Source organism: Perca fluviatilis, chromosome 19, assembly GCF_010015445.1.
Source record: "Perca fluviatilis chromosome 19, GENO_Pfluv_1.0, whole genome shotgun sequence".
Lineage (NCBI taxonomy): Eukaryota > Metazoa > Chordata > Actinopteri > Perciformes > Percidae > Perca > Perca fluviatilis.
The window spans coordinates 8,980,222-9,001,184 of NC_053130.1; the positions used below are offsets into that span (position 1 = coordinate 8,980,222).

The 20,963-nt window shown below is 39.2% G+C and overlaps 1 long non-coding RNA gene across 3 annotated transcripts in view; it reads left to right on the forward strand.

Annotated features, from left to right (window-relative positions):
* Nucleotides 1-20,963, forward strand: part of LOC120548135 — an 81,215-nt gene that overhangs the window by 3,018 nt on the left and 57,234 nt on the right. The window contains exons 2-5 of one of the 3 annotated variants that reach the window (XR_005637142.1): nt 737-806; nt 4,480-4,558; nt 4,716-4,839; nt 17,787-17,922. This is a non-coding gene — a long non-coding RNA (uncharacterized LOC120548135). The remainder of the gene's footprint in view (nt 1-736; nt 807-4,479; nt 4,559-4,715; nt 4,840-17,786; nt 17,923-20,963) is intronic. The other 2 variants (XR_005637143.1, XR_005637144.1) reach the window with 2 other exon arrangements.

Consider the following 20,963-nt stretch of genomic DNA (forward strand, 5'->3'; position numbering starts at 1 on the left):
GTCTGATGAAACAAAAAAGATTAAAGGGATTTTCTAGTTAATCTTGTTAACTTTTTACAACTATATCTGTGAGAGCCTCTCAGGTAATCCGTAGCAGCTGTGTGTAATCTCTTATTGTCTTTGTGAAGTAAACTAGCCTGCGAAAAATCAACACATCTTAGTTTGAAACTGTGGTCGTGTAGCGCCCTCAGCTGGTGTTCCCTACGCCCTACATGTTAGAAGTAAAGGGTTTGACCGTAGGACAACAGTATAACAATAATACTGTAACTCCTTTTAAAAAAATAAAAATAAATCATTAAACTGCTGTTTTCAGGGGCACCAGTACTTTTTATTTTTAACATACAAATTAAGCTTTTTTTTGTTTTTAATAAAACCATTATAATAAGTAGCCCATAATAGCTTTCGTCTCATGAAAGTTATTTGATAATGATATACCTGTACATCAGCGATTTGAACATGACATAGTTTATTGTTTACACACTGTTACCGCGACAGTCCGTAGGGAGTTGGGTTGGGAACCTGTTTAAATCCCCGTACAGACCGAAAGTACGGAGCGTGGACTGGTAGCTGGAGAGATGCCAGTTCACCTCCTGGGCACTGCCAAGGTGCTCTTGAGCAAGGCCCCCTCACTCTGACATCTCTCCATCAGCTGGTAGTTGCTGTAAAAACAACAGATTTTGTGTCCTACACAGTTTAACATTTTACATGGCTTGGTCCATTTGATTTTTGTCTCCAGAAACATTTGGAGAATGCCTGGTCCTGTCTGTCGATCTGCATGTTGGAGTTATCAGTCAACTTTGAAGCAGGTGATAATGCCCAAACTTGTTTTACAAGGCATAACTTTTAATTTAGCATCATTTATAAAAGTGCAACCTTGTAGACTGCAACCAGACATTTACGTTTTACATTATCTTTCCTAGTAAATGGACATTTTTGTAATTTGAGAAATCATGACATCACCCATAAGCAATTATTTGGGGTCTAGGCTGCCACCGTGTGGTTTAAATGTGAAAATTCAGACTAAAGCCAGTCTGAAGTCTCCTTTTTAAATGATGAACTGGAATTAAAGGAAAATGTTTTCTCACGCTACCAACCTATATTGTTTTAGATGCTAAGAAACAGATAAACATTAATATACATGCACACCATTAGTATATACCAATAGTAAACCCAGACTTTTTTTGTAATGAAACGTCCAGTTTCACTGTGTCCCATATCGGGTAAACCTTCAGGTGTACATGTACAAGTTATTATCATTGTTACAGTTTATAAAACAAGGTATAAAGTTAAAATGAGAAGGCACATTAGTTTACTCCATTTCAAAATGTTGTTGATGTTCCTTTTTGGATAGCTAAACCTGTTTTTGACTAGGAATTGATTTTGGCATTTAGTATGTGAACTAAAAAACATGGTAAATGCTATTTAATTATCAAAGTAGCATTATTAAGTAGCATTTTCTGTTTGAGAACTGTCTTTGTTACCATAAAAAGTACTACTAAGTACTAAGTTTTTTAACTATGTCTGGTTTCTGTCAGTGTGTGTGTGTGTGTGTGTGTGTGTGTGTGTGTTATTTTTGTATCCTTATGCTGTCCTAATATTTGCTTTATATTCTGTATGTACTTCATGCAGAAGATATTTCCCCTCAGGGTATTGAAGGGCCATTCATCCAAAGCTCCCTTGTGTATATGAAATGTTAATAAGTCTACACACACAAAGTCAGCCTCCCATTCGTCATCACTGGAGTAAACACTACAACTTCAGTCTCATTTTTCGGTTCCCCAGCTCTGTGAGACAGATATTCATAATATCCCAATTTTACAGTAATATCACATAACATAATTGCTGCAGTGTCTTCAATAATGGCCCCCTAGAAATCAAAATAATAATATCATGAACAATAATAACAAATACTTTGTGACCAAAAAACAACCTTAGTTCTTCTAAAATATTCCCCTTCACTCAAAAAAGTGCCTTGCTATAGTTAGTTACTTTGTGTGACCTCCAGTGCACATACACTGAAAACTGACTTTTTAGGGAAGCAGAAAACAGCATAGCAGGTCAACTGTTGAAGTTAAAGATATTTGCATGCTCATCATTGTTTTTAATGAAGGAGAAGGGAAGTGGGTGTGCTTTGACAACGTTTTCAACATTTGATTTTTATTGTGGAAAATCATATCAGACACAAATTATTTTTTAGATTTTTTTATATGTTTGTCTGGAGGAGATCTTGAAGGCGTAGAAAATAGATAAAAGCTGAAGTGTAACTCGAGACAGAACAGACTTCTTAATTTCAGGTGGCCTTTTAAACCCACAAGTCCCTCCCATAGGGTTAAGAATAAGACAAAGTAAGTCACAAATAAGTAGGATCAAGCATACAGTATTACAGTTACAATCAGAAGTAGAAGACACTTTATTGATCCCCAAGGGGGAAATTTAATTTTTTCACTCTGTTGGTATTACATATTACAGACAGGCCCAAAATACACACACATGCACAAACAGGACCTATACATGCATTAATGGAGAGATGGCAGAGCGAGGGGTCTGCCAATGAACCTCGAGCAGTGGTCCGGTGCCTTGCTCAAGGGCCCTGCAGGTGAACTGGCACCTCTCCAGCTGACAGCTGAGAGGAGTAATACCATTCATAAAGAAATTAAATCAAATTTTCTAAAAGCATGTGGATCCACTATACATAATAGAGACATAACATGAATTATTATTTTAAATGTGTTCCGTCGAAATTTTTTTTAGAACATTTGATAAAAGTATATATTTAATATTTATCTTGACAGTGTCAGATATCCAATATTATTAGTATCATCAACATATTGTTAATATGTGATAACCACCTGTAGAAGTTCTGCTAGAGTGTGTGTTTCTACACACAGAAACAAACACACACACACACACACACACACACACACACACACACACACACACACACACACACACACACAGATGTTTCTCACAGGGGTCAAAGGTTATGTGTCATTAAAATAAAATAACAGCTTTATCTGGGTTTGAACGTTGTTGGACACATTTAGGATAGTGTAAGTACACAACTCAACAAAATATATAACAGAGGTACAGTATAGTCGTTGTTAGACATTTTAATGCAGAAATGTTACATATTGTACCTTTAAGAAAGGTACAAGGCTTTAATTCATACCTGGGACACACTTGTCTACCACCAGGCGGCGCGTGAACGAGTAGGCTACTTGAGATGTTCAAGATCGCCGGTGTTGGTATTGGGACAGTTCCCTATTGTGTGCAGGCGGCGATATTACACATCCCACTATGGCCATGCCAAGACCCGCCCTTCAATAGCATTTATTGGCCAGGTGTCCATGAGAACGCAAGGTAACGTAACCCCATTTGTTCAGGTCCTATTCCCCGACCAATCCCCTAACCTAACCTTAACCACTCGAGGTGAAATGCCTAACCCCAACCAATCGAGCTGCTTCGTAGGGCGGGTCTTGGCGTGGGATTCGTAATATTGCGTGCAGGCCATACCAAGGGGGTAAGCGAGCGTCTGGAATGCGTAGCTCCTATGGCACCATTTTGATGCTAATAAGTGATCACCCGCCGTTAGCATTCCATTGACTGCCATTAATTTTGACGTCACTTTGACAGCAAATAACTTTACATCTGAAGCGTTTAAAGACTCTATTTGTCCATTGTTTATTTCTAAAGAAACACGAGAATGTATAAAAGGCTCCATTACCTTGTATCTCACGTTATGGCTCTGTAGCAGACATTTTTGTAAAAATAGGCTAACGATTGTGTCATAACCAAGTGACATACTGTCGCACAGTAGAGGAATTACCGTATAGTACAGGAGAAGCTCGCAGGCAGTTTCGACTTACGTTAGCTGTTTAGGTTTAATTACTAATGTTAACTAGCATTTTAGTTAGCAATACTTAGCCTGTGCCTATGTTATCTCCTTACATATACCTACGCTCTCCGTCTCTGCAAGATTGGGAATGATTGAGATTTCTCTTGGCACAGCTAACAGAAGACTTACAACTTTCAGACATGTTGCTCACGTCACATTTACGTTGTCTCTGTCAGTTGGAGGCTGCGCAGTAAAGCAAGAGATCACCGGAAAAGTGCTTCTAATAGCCTTCACTGGTCTCCGTCCAGAGCAACAGGATCTATTGGTCCATTATATATATGTCAATGGTCTATGGTGCAGGTGCGCCATACTTTTATTTTTTATTATTTTTTTATTTTTTACAACTTATCACCAACTTTAATGAATCATTCGTCTAGTCACCGACCGATCATAGACTGTATATAAAGAGTCACCAATACAGTAAATGTGATGATTCATAAGCACTTTGGTGATAATGGTAGCTAGGCCTACTGTGCTATTTACCCTTTTTCCAAAAGTGCAAATGAACAATTAAGTTCAAGTATGTCATCTTTTACAACTTTTTCACAGACACTGATAACAAGTTTCCCTTTTTTTCCATACAGGCGGGCTCGGCCTACATGCGTTTAATCGGTAGAAATGTTGCGTCATGGTTTGGTCAACATCAATCGGAAAGTGTGGCAGGTGGGGTTGACGGAGTATTATACATACATATACACATATGGTATCAACACACATGATAAAAACTCGCCATCTATAATAAAATTGCTCTAGATATCAGGCTTTAATATATGCCACACTGTAACGTAGGCCTAAATATTCCCCTTCCCCGTTTTTACAGGTGTACTGGGTTTTGGCTTGCTGTTGGAAAGCTAAATGAGCTAAAGCTAACTAAGCCTACTTGCCAATGAGCTGGACTAGCTTCAGCTGGAGACTACACGCGGGGGTGCTACAATCTACTTAAGGTAAGATAGTTCCATCTTTAATTTGTCACAGTTCACAGTGCAGTGTTACATTATAAGGCCATATTAACAACATTGATTTATTGTTTTAGTCGTTCAGCTTATCAAGAAGGGTAAACATGCAACACATTCACTGAGTCCAGTTTTCAAATGTGAGGATTTGCTACTTTTTCTGTTTTTTAATCACTGCAAATTGAATATCTTACCTAGTTTATCTATCGAGTTTTGGACCTTTGTTCGGACAAAACAAGTTTGGGCTCTGAGAAATTGTGATGGACGTTTTTCACTATTTTACAGACGAGAAGATTAAATCCACGAATAATAGGCTACAACTTACCAAATGATTCATCAAAAGAGAAAATAATTATTAGTTGCAACTTTATATAGCCTAAGTTACAGTATATTTTAGATTGGTTTACATTGTAGCTGTATACACACACATAGCACGATCCAAGAGTTTTTTTTAATTACCTATTATATCCTGTAAGAACTTCTTATTACTGCCACCGTGCACTTTAAGGCCATTTAATTTGATTTCTTTAAGATATGTCTTGGTTCTAGGTCTTCATTATAAGCCTATAGATCCAAAGTAGGGAAGCTAAGTGAATTGGTTGCTCTAAAAGTTTTAGGTTTGGCAGAATATCATGTATCTATGTATATAGGCCTATGTATATAGATATCATGAGGACTAACCTTGGTTGGGTTTTGTCTGTCTGACATTTTGACTTGTCATTGTAGGAAAAGCACAGATGTTACTAATCTCACCAACATGGTTATGTTCATTTCCAGTGTCCTAGTAAGCTGTGACTGTGAGCAAGCATGCACAATGGAATTCCGCCATCATTCAATTCATTATTTGCAGCTGTGCTTTTTTCTACTGGGACATGTCAAAATTTGTTGAAAAAGGGCTGCTAGTTTTCGCTTGTCACTTCTGGGGAATGTGCATACCTCTGTCATACTTACTTTCTCCCTCTCACTAGTAGTTTTTACTCTCCATTGTAGTGTTATTCCTGTGCGTAACTGCTGTGGCTGCTTTGAAATATGTGGTGTGTTCATTAATGTTAGCATTTTGTTGTCCTGGTGGGTGAAACAATTTAGCATCTTAGCATTTCAGACAAACCTAGCATTCAGCACTCACTTAATGGGAGCATTTATGTTTGTGTGTGTACTAATTAGTGATTGGCCGACTGATTCATCGGGCCTATATTGCCATTTTGAGATCATCTGCATCGGCCAATACCTGCGCTGATGAGGCTGATTAACAAAAAGTGTCTGTAGATATATCTGCAGTCAGCCTGGTGAGTGTGGCTGCTGTAGAACGAAGTTAGCGCTTCCCATTGTGTCAATTTCACCATTATACGGGCATACGTTAGCGTCACGGTAGCAATCCTTCAACCAGCTAAACTAGCTTACAGGGCTCGAAAAACTCCCCAGCACCCACTCCTACTCCTGACAAGTAAAACATTTATCAGATTTGTCATTTGGATGGTTGTGGGACAGTAAGCAAGTGTAACGGTTTAGCCTTTTAGGGGCTGTCCACACAACAACGAAATGTTTAAACTGCAAGTTACAGCCGACAACTAAATACAGACTAAACGGAGACGAGGCAGACAACAACGGTGTTAAATAAATGTTCATTTAAATTCACCAATTTTGAACTTATTTGTTATATTATTAAATTGTTAAATTGTAAATATATTTTTTTAGATCCAAAACAACAACAACAACAACAACAACAACAACATCAACAACAACAACAACAACATGATATTCACATTATATCGGCCACCCTGCTCTGTTAATATCGGCATCGGCTATTGAAAAACCCATATTCGTCAACTACTAGTGCTAATGTTGATATGTGTGCTACATGCATGTGACGAAGTTCCGCATCACAACAATCCATTTTATAAACTAATTTAATTAGAAAGAGAGTGGTGTTTCTCTTGATTTGGAGTTGTTTAAAACTCAAACTGAGGAACTGTTTAAAAGGGAAGTAAAGGGGTAGCTTAGAGGACTTACCGAGCAATATTTCATTTCTGTAGCACCGACTGAATTTCAGTGTTTTACAAAGTCTTTTTCACTCAGAAGTAATTAAAACACAATTTGTTGGTGTTTTTCTTGAGATTTTGCTTGTCTTTCAAAAACTCCATATTCGATCTTATGTTAGTTGAAACATTCAAGCCTGTTGCACTTTAAACTAAATCTCATTGTGTCCCTTTGTTAATATTTGGCATACAGAGCATAGGTGATTTAAAGTTGGCAGTGACAAGGATGCTGTGCATAGAGAAATGGGCATCCCAAATTGGAAGAAAAAAGGTGAACAATTGGCAGAAGTAAACAGAAATGAAATTGTTGGTGCACCTTTTCTGTTATAAGCATGACGTCTTTCACAACGTTTTCTCTGCTCATTTCAGGAGCAGCCCTAGCCACAACAGTAAGTACAAAGGTTTTTAAGGGGTCAATTTGTCTCTAATTCATACCACACCACACTGTGCTCCCCCCTCATGGAGACCCCTTCTGAGTATCACAAAACATTCATCAGTCCTGACTCCCTGACCTCTCTGCATCCCCCCGCCAATCAGAATCTAACCAGACAGCGTCTCTCTGTCTGTAACTTTTGTACATGTACATAAAAGCCTCCTTTCCATTCAAGAGTGCTTACACCCCCAAAAGCCACACTCTCCCTTAAAAACCAACATTGGCATATACACTCCTCCAACCCCCTCTTCCTCCCTCAACACCCCCCTATCACAACACTCCACATCCAGGTGATAAATGAGGTCGCCCCAGTGTGTGGTATCAGGTCAAAGGTCGATCTAACAGTTCTTGTAGAGTTTGGGGGGCAAATTGAAGTCACTGGGACTTGGGTTACCAGGCCGGTCAAACTGCTGCCTTGCCTGCACCGGTCTGTTCCAGCAGAGGGAGACAGAGACTCTCATAACTGCTCATTCCTTCTCAAACAATGAAAATGGTTTCACAGATATGATTGATCGAGCTCTTTGTATTTCTATAAGAAATGCGCGTTAAATTGCAGATTTAGCATATATCAACATTTCATCTCTTATGCTCCCTCACTTGAACTATGTCGATTAGGGAAAAAAAAAAAATGTCTTTGCCCCTTCGACATAATATAACCAAAACCTATTAATTTAATTAATCACTTTTAGAGCTTACTGCGTAGTGCGTCAATGCCATACAGGAAAATTCAAAATTAATATTAGTAGATTATTGGACAATCCCCAATTAGTCTTGCTTTTTAGAGCCGAAAAGAGTGGACGAGTAAGTCAAAAGTTGACCAGGCAATGCCTGATGAAGATCTAGTACCAAAAGGTCGATAATAAATGTATTTTTGCAAGTCATATAGTTGTGCAGGAGCTTTTTTGGAAAGTGCATTTTTCACCCAGCGAATTAATTAGTTAATTGAAAAAAAACGTTGCTCCAATAATATAATATATATATATGCACTGGAAAAGTTTTTAAGAGGAACATGGTGTTTTTTTGGTCGCCCACCTCCGAATATCCTGAAAATGAAATTACTAACGGCTTCTTATGATAAACTGACATTTTACTCTGGTTTGCTTCACCAGCTAGACCACAACTTAACCATTGGGACAGCAGGTCAGAAAGTGTGTGTGTGTGTGTGTGTGTGTGTGTGTGTGTGTGTGTGTGTGTGTAAGGTCAACATTGGGGGTCATCAGTGTTTAGTCTGTTTTTCTCCAGAGTGGCGACTCCAGCTTTCAGTTTGCGTTGCAGAGATTTATAGCTTTACCTTCTGAACAAGGACTTTGGTGATGTGTAAAAAAAAAAACACAGTACACATGTACCCCCTGCATACAATTTTAATCCTTTCTGTGTAATCAAAATATAGACACAACCACACAATAAGAATTGATTTTGGCTCCTTAATCTTAATTAACTGTAAAGAACTAAGATGGAGAGATGGAAAAAGAGCTTGTATGTACTTTAGAGATCAAACCTAAACAACAAAGTGCAAGCATACATTGTGAAAAGGATGTAGATTCAAAAGACGAAGATTTAATAACATTATATCTTTTTAAGCCCAAATAGAATACTATCACAAGTACCTAGACCCTCAGTTATATATCCAACCTGTGTCCAGCTTGGCCCCCAAAAGCTTGCAGTACTATCAAAATACACATTCATTCTCACACACAGCTTGGCCTCTGTGGCTCCAGCAGGCATAGTAATGGTGCTGGGAGCCAGACTCTCCTGTCTCCGTCGCCTGGCCCCGGCTCCAGCCCGTGTGTGTGCGACAGCAATTTCCTAAAGAATCCACAGCCAACGCAACACTTCTCCTTTTTTATTTAAACAAAAACATCACTGACCCCCCCCTCAACACACACACACACACACACGCACGCAACCACACACATGCACGACCACTTCTGAGAAACACAGAACAGTCACTTGTAATTACAGCTCATCCAAGAGTATGATCTACAGTCCTGTCAAATAGCCAGCAGGCCCACAAGGGAAGCAGAGGGTCATTTTTTTTCTCATTTGACCATACTCCGTCTGTCTATATCTGCCTTGTTCATAGACATAGGCCTATGAACTCTGAAATAGGTAGAAAAATACACCAATACTCAATTTGTCAATGAAAATCTAGAGCACGATTATTTTATTGTGCATTTTATTGTTAAACCCTCATCTTTTGCTGTTAACCGTGTTTGGCTCAATTTCCGCCTTTCCCCAGTTCACTGCTTGCCCTAAATGAAATTGCTAATTTAAATGGTCTTTGTGTTCAATTCAACCAATCTATGCTTTATTATCTTTCATTTTGAAACCGTTGCCCTAAGTCCAGCACTTTTTGAGACCTTGTGGTTAATTCATTTTCTTTCCCACATCTTTTAATAGGCTAAAATGGAAGTAGAAGTTTGAAATGTGTCTGACGCATAACAGCGTCGGCTTTTTTTGCCAGCTTTCCTTCCTGCGTTTTGCCTGTAAAATCGTGTCTGTGTTCTTCATATTTATGTAGAATTATAGTTTGCTCTTCTTGTGAAAAATATGCGGCTCTGGTAGATGTTTGCGATTGGTCGTGCTGTGCAAACATCGCCTCTTTTATGTGAACGCGCGCGTCACTGGATTGGGAAACCCTGGGTTGATTGAACTAGTTGTTAACCACTGTTGTGACACAGCTTATGTGGGACCGCGGTTGTTAGGTTTGGTGAAGCTGGGTAACTGAAATAAATCCAGGGCATGTTGATCTTGATTTGTACTACAGGCCCCAGGTGTAGAGCCTGATATTCATTGTTTTTTAAATGATGTTGATGATGCATGTTTGATGTACTCTCAAATTGAAGGGCCCAAATGGTATTAAAAGTAATTTTAAAAAATGACACAATTTCTGATTGCTTATCTACACTGATGGAAAGCCCCCATCACATCAGTGATCAGTCTATCATGTTACACACATCAGAAGCCCCAAACATTTGCAATTATTCATGACAGATCTGACATAAAAAGCTTATTATCTCTGTCTAAAGCCTGCTGTAAACTAATCCACTGATGATCAACCAACCTGACTTAATCTCCCACTTAGATTTCCAAACAAACCCACACACACACACACACACACACACACACACACACACACACACACACACACACACACACACACACACACACACACACACACACACATACGCTTCACAGATCTTAAATCTTGAGTCCGTCAACAGAGAACAAGCAGAAGTTTATGAGATTAGACGTTTGGCATCAACTATCAAAGCGAGCAACAGCAGAAACTGTTCCTTTTTAAAAGGGATGTGTGTGTTTCTCTGCGTGTGTGTGTGTGTGTGTGGGACTCCATCTAAACAAGACCCAATATCCCCTTTTGTTGGCGAGTTGCTTCAGGAGAGCGTGTTGATGGAACCGCATCGATGTTCGGATTAGGGCACGCCTCCGTGATCAAGTGCTCAAACACTAGATAAGAGCGACAGAAAACACCCTTTAATCCTGGCTAACCCTTTTCTAAATAGGATGGGATCGTACCAGGCTCACTGGAGGGGAGGAGGGCTTTAAAAAATAGCTCTCATTTTAGCCTCAATCTGGTGTGGATACTATGATTTATTTTATTATAAATAGCAGAAAAGAGGTTGTGTACTTATATAAATGTAAATTAGTGATTAGTGTTAGATATGAAAAGAAAAAGCTAACTGGCTGCTGACTCCAGCTACATATTTACTGTACAGACATGAGAGTGGTATCTTACTCTTGGCAAAAAAAATGAATGTGGAATCATTCCTTTAAATGTTTAATCAACTTTTTGTGATCAGCACTGGTCGAAAAAGAAAAGAAAATCAGAGTATAACATTTTGCTCCTTTGTAGTCTTTACTTAACTTAAACAGAGAATAATTTAAAGCATTTTGTCCAGTTGTTTTCTGTCTTACGCCATGCTTCCATTGCTGTTATGATTATGCATGGTGATCACTTGGCAGTTTAGACAGTTGTAAACACGTTAAAAAGTTAAGTTAAGTTAAGTCTTATTCTCTACTCATATATTCTAGTCCTTAGGATTTAAAATGTTGTCAGTTGAATTGGATTTGGCTGTTCAATACTAATATTTGACTATTCTTTCCTTTCTTTTTATATAGAGTAGCAAGCAACTGCTTATTGAGCATCCAGATTTTTGAACAGGGCTTGGCGGGGTGTGCAGGGCGTTTTACTCTGTTGCACGACTAAAACAACTTTTGAACAGACTCCTGTTCCACCAAAACAAATTCCTTCCCGAGGCTATTTTGCAGCGGCACCGCAGCTTTTCCCGGTGCTTAGCACTGCCCAAGACGCTTGTGATTGGTTTAAAGAGATGCCAATAAACCAGAGCACGTTTTTCTCCCATCCCAGAATGCTGTGTGGAGTAGCCAGACCTTCCTCCACAGCACTGCGGTGGAGGAGGCTCTGGCAAAGCGAGACTACATCAGGTGTGATCGGGGTACATCAGCTGAAAGCAGCTCCAAAACGTTTCTCTGGTATTGTGGCTCGCAATCATCCACTGTATCACAAATCTCTTGGACCAATACCATCCAGCACTTTTAAAACCACTTCTTTTTCTTTTCAGTATAGGTGAGAAATGACAGTAGGGAGATGTACAGTTGGTTCTTTTTCTGGATAAAATAAAAGACATAGGAGAGAACCTCCATCCATTGGCAAGTTTAGGTCTCTCTCTCTCTCTCTCTCTCTCTCTCTCTCTTTCTCTCTCTCTCTCTCTCTCTCTCTCTCTCTCCCCGTTTTCATTTTCACCCCTAGTTTTGCACAATTGTGCCACAAAACTGTTGAAATTGGATGTTAAAATACCTTTGCTTTAGCAACCTGTCAGCTTCAGGCTGACGTGTGAAAAGGTAATACAAGCTAAGCTTTACTCTCACTGAGGACACCCCCCACCCCCCCACGCCCGCCCTTCTTTACTGCCTCAATAACTTCACCAAATTCACACTTTCCTCCAAACCATCCTAAACCAATGAATACCACAACCCGAGTGTTTTTAACACCTCATTAGAGGAAAATAAATCCTGATAGTAGTTTATATTGATAACGCTCAACTAAGGGGATTGGCCTTGTGTTGCCAGAATGACTATATATCCAATATTAATAGAATATCCAAAGAACAGGGAGTACAAATATTTAAATGTGATGCATTTATTTCCCACTGGCATCAGGTCTGCTGAAAGGAATCTACAGGGATGGACCGTGTTCAGTACAATAACCCTACAGTAAATGTTTATTATGTTAAATGACAAGAGTAGTTGATACATTTTTAATTAATTAATCAGCAACTATTTTGATAATGGATTCATTGAGTCATTTTTCAAGTCATTAATCAAGCAAAAAGCCGTCCATCCTCTCGTTCCACCTTCTCCAGTGTAATGAGCTGCTACTTTTCTCTGTTAATATGATTGTACTTTGAATGTTTTGGGGTTTTGGACCGTTTTTAAAGACGCCATCTTGGATTCTGGGACATTATGAAGGACACTAAACGATTAACCAATTCATTAAGAAAATAATCGGACGATAAATCGATAATTAAAATAATTATAAGTTGCAGCCCTTAATATTTTAGTCATGCAGGCTTGTGAATGTTGCCAGTTTGATCACCAAACAACTGAAGTGTCTATTCCCCATTATCACCACGGAGGGGCCCTTGAGCAAGGCCCCTGAGGCCCTTTTTTAACCAAGCTCAACTTTTGCTGCACTGCGTTGGCCAACCTGGTAGGTTACTTTGTAATGTGAATGTACTATTTCTATACTTCTAAATTTTTTCTTGCCTCTATAACTTTCTAATTGTAAAATCCTGCATGTGAGCATTAGAAACCCCAATGTTTGGGGCATTTGATAAGTATTTTAACTAGGGCTGGGCAATATATCGATGTTATATCGATATCGTGATATGAGACTAGATATCGTCTTAGATTTTGGATATCGTAATATGGCATAAGTGTTGTCTTTTCCTGGTTTACAGGCTGCATTACAGTAAAGTGATGTCATTTTCTGAACTTACCAGACTGTTCTAGCTGTTCTATTATTTACCTTTACCCATTAAGTTATTAAATCATTTCTGGTGATTATTTATCAAAAATGTCATTGTGTAAATAACATTTTGTTAAAGCACCAATAGTCAACCATACAATATCGTCGCAGTATCGACATTGAGGTATTTGGTCAAGAATATCGTGATGTTTGATTTTCTCTTTATTGCCCAGCCCTAATTTTAACCCATTCATCTATTACTCCAACTGGACTTCCTGGATCGTATTTCATTGTCTGCAATAAAACAACCTACCCTCACCAACGCATTGTATGAATTCAACCCCCTTATGAGTCTGTGATTTTACTTACAGATGCAACTGTGTGTTTGGGTGTGACTGTTTAAGTGTGAACAGTTCAACAACTTAAAGGAATACGCCACCGTTTGTTGAAATGGGGCTTATCATGCTCTACACTGGCTGTAGATAGGTGGACCAACGCATTTTTTTGTCTCAGTGCAAGTCATTAGGTTGTTTTTTTTTGTCTTTTGTTGGCTCACTTTTACTCACAGCATGCTAACCGGCAACATAGGATTCCATTCACTATGCTAAGCTAACTAGCGGCGGCGCTGCCGGTGTTGCACCGGACTAAAACAATGCATGCACAAAAAAATGCGTTGGCCCACCTATCTACAGCTAGGGTGATCTATTTCAACAAACGGTGGCGTATCCCTTTAAGGGCTGTATTTAAAAATATACTGACATAAACTCATAGTGAACATCCTTAACACTAGGTTTGTGAATGTCCGCTAGAAACAACACTAACAAAGCATTTTCTTTTTGTAAACGCACCTTGTCCTTTTCTAAATTCATGAACTTAAAAATGCTCAATTAGGATGACATGAGCTGTTGACAAGGAAAAATGGCAAGTCATTACATCTCAAACATGACAACCCCTGAGCGCCCTTACAAACAAGGATTGTTAATTCCTGTGTCTAGATTAAAAACACCTGTTGGTAAACAAGACAATTATTCTGTTCAGTCCAGTAGGGAGCTGTTCGTTAATCATACATGCATCCTCCCCTGTTAAAAGGCAACCTGATATTCCCCCACTGAATTCTCACTGATTAACTCGATACTCCTGACTGTTTAAAATTCATCCCACCAATGAGCAAGAAAGAGAGAGTGTGTGTGTGTGTGTTTTCTTTCCCCCAAGATCCTAGAAAGTGTATGCATAAAATATCCCAGTCCCTGGCGTAAGCACAATTAGCTGTTAAATAAAATACCTACTCCTCAACGCTTTTGCAACATTTTAATTAGACAAACCAGCTGAAGTGAGGGGGCCCGTTTTAGTAAAATAAACAGCCCTGTTTGCCAAGAAAAAGCTCCCTGGAGGGGAAGGCTCTAAGTGAGGTTGCTCGGGGCACGAAATGGAGAGATAGCAGCAGTTTACCAGAGGAGCTAAAAAGATTTTTGTTCCTTGGAGAACGAGAAAATGTAACTTCTTTTATGCATCTGCCTCGATGTTACATCGGAAATAGTGTCAGTCTGGTCAATGTCCACTGTGGATTTTTGGATACTTATACCTCTTTCACACCACCTACCAGGGTTGGGCTAGGGTTGTCTGATCAGGGTTCAACCCTCCTTGTGGAAATTCAAACCAAGCCAGTCTACATGGGTATATCCCTGGTCATGACAATTCAAAGATTACCTGGGTCAGACCGGGAGCAATGCATAACAATTACCTTACATGCTAGTCATATTCAGTGAACAGCTAACATTGCATACTCCATTCCTGTCTGTATACCAGCAGAACTAATGTTTTGTAGCTACCTGAATCTGTCATTGTACAATAGGGAGAGATTAATTAAAGCTTACTTTATGACTGTTTCGCTGTGATTACGTCCAAATAAACATCAAACACTTCTCAGATGATTTTTGTGCAGAGTGATTTATCCTCCTCTGCATATTTATTGCAGGACCTGGGCAAGGAAGTAGGTTAGTCTAGTATCGATTTTTGTCTATTTTGAAACGATGGGAAAACATTTTTCTTTGTTTGATTTCATTAAAAGTAAAGTTGGGCTTTGCTCTCTGATTCAGGACTTTATTTTCTTTTTGGGGCATTTTAGGCCTTTATTTTTATAGGACAGCTGAATACATGAAAGGAGAGAGAGGGGGGATGACATGCAGCAAAGGGCCGCAGGTCGGAGTCGAACCTGCGGCCGCTGCGTCGAGGAGTGAACCGCTATATATGGGCGCACGCTCTACCAGGTGAGCTGCCCAGGCGCCCCAAGGACTCATTTTTAAAAAAGACAGAGAAAAAAAGAGAGATTCGCGCTACCCAGCAGCCGCACTGAACTGCAGAGCGGCAAAAGCTGGGTTGTGTGGACTGAAATAGCAATTTAACACTTTTTGGGGAAGGGGAAGACTTGAGGGGAAGGTTCTGAAAAAAGTCTTTTTTTCTTTAATCCAAGAATGGTCAGCCAATTGCTATTAATTTACAATGTATTGTCTCATTGTCTCTTTACTGTGTATTGGTTATTTTCATGCAGGAAACTACAAAGTCGTCCTTCTGACACTGAAGCTGAAATTTTAATTTTTTTATGCTCTACAAAACAGGTTATGGTTTAAAAGAAAGCTAAACCAAACATAGCCACTGCTTTAGAGAGAGAGGAGAGAGAGAGAGAGAGAGAGAGAGAGAGAGAGCATCACTGAACTGAGGGATTAGTAGGAGGGATGAATTTATAATTTACAAGTTACAATCAAGTTGCCAAATTGGCCTTCTCACTGTGACCGTGTGTAATTACATTATTTATGGTGTCTTCAAAAGCACTGCTTTTCTACTGAAAAGTTGTCATCACATGTAATATCACAGCACTTGAGTAATATTTAAATCAATCAAAGTTCTCTATTTGTGGAGGATATTCTAGGACATTCACTTTACAGAATGTATGTTGTTGATGTTGTGCAACCCAGCTGAGCTGAATTGGAGGAAGTATAGCGTCTAGTATATATTTTGAGACAGATTTGCTTGCTCTGCTGTAATGGCTCAGGTTGATTCCCAAAAACCGTTGCCGTAATATTTTGTCCCACTGGGAGCCATGTGCCTGTTCCAGATTACATTTCCTGTCCCAAAATCTGCTTTTTCACAGTTTATTTCCTCCTCTTTATCACGCTACATATTATAGAGTTAACTGATAAAAGATAAAAGAAAAACTAAAAAAAAACTGACTCTCAAGCGGAAGTAGTGGAGGTTTAAATCCGGACAGAAATTATTGCCACAAAATTTGTATTCTCATCGATAAGAGATCAAGATTTACTCTCACACATCAGGGAGTGGCTCTGCTTTGTTCTTTATTGTCATGGTGCTTCCTAATGAGATTTCTCCTGCACTTATACCCTCATTCTTCTTCTTCCTTCCTGCCTCTTCATCTTGTTGTCCAACTGTGGAAAAGAGGGAATAAAATCCCCATGTCTCTCTCTGTCTTTCTTGTATGCCTGTATTTTAGCCAGTTAATTATACTTTTCATACCTCTCTTGTTTCATCCTGTATCCTCTCCAGCTCTTGCGCTTCCATTCAAAGCATGTCATATCACTGTTTTCCATCTCTTGTCAGTTATTCTCACTCCTTTTCTCCATTGAGAGTGTCGTTCTCAACATTTTTTTTCCCAATGACTCCGAGTCTCACTCTTGCATTCCCATTTCTCTCTTTGTTCAGACTTTTCTTGAAGTGACAACTGGCATACTGTCATATGTGTAATCACGCTGTCATGCCATTTTCAAACATTGTCAATCGTTTTTTTTTCTGAGGCTCTAAGGCGGGGGAAATGTTAGCGCTCCAAGAATCAAACAAGACATTGTCAACACACATATAAGAGAACCACTTGCTGTGTGTGTGTGTGTGTATGTGTGTGTGTGTGTGTGTGTGTGTGTGTGTGTGTGTGTGTGTGTGTGCGCGCGCGCGCGCGCGCAAGTGTGTTGCAGAAATACAGATTACTCGTTTAAATATTTGTATAGATCTTCTGAAGCATAAGGGATATCCAGTTTCACCAATTCTGGGTTGCTTCTGACATCAACAAAGTGTGTGTATATGAGTGTTTGTGCTTGTATGTTTACAATAACAATAACAAAACTGAACAGGATCGGATATTTCCTGCATTTTTCACCTGTAACCTGAACTGATAATTGCTGAGAGTTACATTACATCCAATCAAAAATGTGTTTGACAAACTCTGTGACCTGCACGTATTGGGGATAAAAACAATAATTCAGGCTCGGTGGACTTTACGTTTTAACTTCATGATGAACACTTGCAACACCTAGCCGGCTACTCAACACTGAAGTGCTTTTAAGCGAGACGCCGAACCGCTCTCCTGATCACACAACCTGTAACATGAGACTGAACACGCTCTTAACTTATGCATGATGCTATGATACTGATTGTCTTTCACTCTCTATGGCAGAGACTTGTGTTCACACCATGTCCACTGGGTGGCAGTATAGCCCCAGTAGTAAGCTGACAAGAACTCCCCCTGGATGTCCTCAAGTTTAGTGTTACCCTCCGAGGGACGAAGTGAAGGGAAATGTCACTTACACCAAGTAGGTCAAGTTTCTTATATCTAATAAAAAATAGAGATTCCTCACCTATTCCGAATGAAAGCAATCTTTTCAAAAAGTGAGCATTAGACCTGTAAATTACATTAACTCTCCATAATAAAACATTATAGTTCTGTGGAATGGACAGAATTGAATCGCTTGTTTGGTCTGTGTTGTTCACTGTAGATGAATTCAAGTCCAGTTTTTTATTTCAGGAGATGTTTTTTTTTATGTCCTTTTTAGATGTTATTAAATAGTCAACAGTGGAGGGATTGATTGTGATAATGGTTAAAACTAATATTAACTTTTAACTCTGAGAAACTGGAGGATCAAACTTGGCTAGCGGCAAAGATGCAAAAGTCTTGTACCACAAAAAGAAAGAGAAATGTTTACTATTAGTTGTACAAATCATGTAGTTATTTTGTTTTTAGATTTTTGTGTCTTTTGAGGAATGCATTGTCTGGTTTTGAGCTCCTGTAGCCAGAAAAATGCTTTTCCTCCTTTCTTTCTTCTCTTTGCTTACTTCCTCCCTCCCCACTTCTACTTTCTCAGTTCTCAGTGAGTGTGTCTCGTAGCTTTGCTGCAGCTATTTACAGCCACATAATACTAGCTAGATAAACTCTTTTGATGTACGGCAATCTCAGATCTCTTCTCTCTGTCTTTGATGGGAATAGGTTTAGACATGGTAATCAAGACGTATTCACGTGAAGGGCATTGATTGATTCGTAGATTATTTTTCAATGGAAAGTTTAGATTTTTCTTTAAAAGGGTTTATTTTGAACATGGACATGAACAATCAGCTGTATTTTCAGCCAAAAGAGTTTCCGTGATGGGAATTAGCCACACAGTCAAAGTTGTAGTAAAGTGAATTCCATTTTGGAGTTCAGGGCTGCCCAAAGAAGGTTTGTAGCCTTCTGAGAAATTATTTTTGGCCCTCTCAGGGGCTCTTAAGTGTAATAAGATATTCTATTTTGTTGTTTTTTTATTCAGCTTAATCATTTTTGAGTGATTTAGTGATTTTGAGAGTACTTGCAGAATCACAGGGCAGCTTTAAGATATGTTTTGACACTGTAAAATTGCCACAAAGATGGAAAATTGCTAACTGGAAAAGTAACTAACCAAGAACAATACTTGCACAAATTTCTCTTGGTGGCAGCGATGCAGAGACAGAGCACAATCTATACACACTATATTGACGAGACAACCGAAATGCATATGGAGGCCAAGAGGCAGGACATATAACAGACAATACAATAGGCACATCAAGCTGCAAGTGTAGGTTCAGCAGCCAGTGACAGATATTGTTTTTCAATACCGTGTTCCTGAGAGAGAGAGAGAGAGAGAGAGAGAGAGAGTGAGCGATAGACAGGGGTGTGTGATAGTTCGTCAGTCCAAACAGAGTCATAAAGCGTTGCATGGTTAAGCCTGATGAATTAATAACAGGGAGGCATATGGGTCCCAGGGGCACTGTGGGAGCAGAGCAGCATGGAGAGCAGAGAGAACACACGTTGCTATCACACACACACACACACACACACACACACACACACACACACACACACACACACACACACACACACACACACACACACACACACACACACACACACACACACACACACACACGTCTGTATGCATCCATATAAACAGCTACTCATTTGCATCCATATAAAGTGTAGGACAGACAGGGACACATATGCATGTACTAATACAGACCGATACAATCGCGAGTCTTCTGCAATCACTCAAGGTTAAAGTGAACCAAACATTTAATTCATGACTCATGTCTCTCTTTTGGAAAGTTAAGCCCTCTACTTTGTTAACTTGACACGTAATTACAATGACACATATTCTTATATTGATGAAAGTGTTGATCATTGCATGTTGAACATTATCTAATGAATGCCAGCGGAGGTCAAAACATTGATGAATAAACCCATCAAAGAGCATCGATGCAGCATGCAGGCATATTTTTCACGTTAATTGTTTTGTCTTTTGCATCAAGCTCAGCATTTCAGTTTTTGTGAGTACTTATTGGCTGTGTTACTGTACCTGCAAGCCCGTTATGATTGAGAATGTGCGAGTGAAGCTGGTACTCAGGTCTAATGATCAGCATCTGAATCACTTTAATTGCAAAGTTCAATTAAAGCTTGGGGTTACAATTTATTGTTGTTAAGATGCGCCAGTCTTATCAGGCTAAATCATAAAGTGAGGCTCCCATTACGCTCTTATTTTCTCATTATCTCCTTTCCTTCATGACCTGGAAACGGTTGTTTTCCATCTTGCTGACGATCCCAGTACTGTGAGAACATGCAACTGTGGTTTTACTTTCCAAACACATACAGCAATATTTTAAGGTGACATCAGTTACAATAAAGACATGGTGGCTGTCGTTAACTGAAAAGTTATGAAACAAAACTCAAGAACAAACTAGAGGAAACCTAAAAATCAGAGTGCAAGCACTAGAGTTAGAGAGAAGCTTTAAATCCTGTTCCTCTTTGCATCTTTTTAACATTTCTGTTGTCTGCTGTTAATTTAGATTATGTAATAGGCCTTCTCTTGAATTTATTTTCAATAGAATCTGGCATTACCTGCTGCCATTTCATTGTGTGCATATGCTCGCAGCTTTAACATTACAGGTTTCCCAGTGACTAACCTTTAAAGCCTCTCAGTACAGAATTATACCCAAGCTGCAAGTACAATTGTATTTCATATACATTGCAAAGCATGGTTATATTACATACAGTGGACTCACCAAGGCACTAATGTAGTGTAATGGCAGTTGTGGGCGCGAGCTGATAACACACCAGAATGAGGTGCCAGCGCAGGCTGTGTGGTAATTTACGATGGGCAGACAGGTCAAGGTTACCATGTAATCTTCTATCTGATGGATGTGTGTGTGTGTGTGTGTGTGTGTGTGTGTGTGTGTGTGTGTGTGTGAGCATTTCTGTTTTAGTGATTTGAGTTAGTCTGTGTTCTCTTTTACTGCTAGCTGACAATCTAATCTCTTGCTTTCTGATTAAAAAGTTTTTTTTAGCAAAACA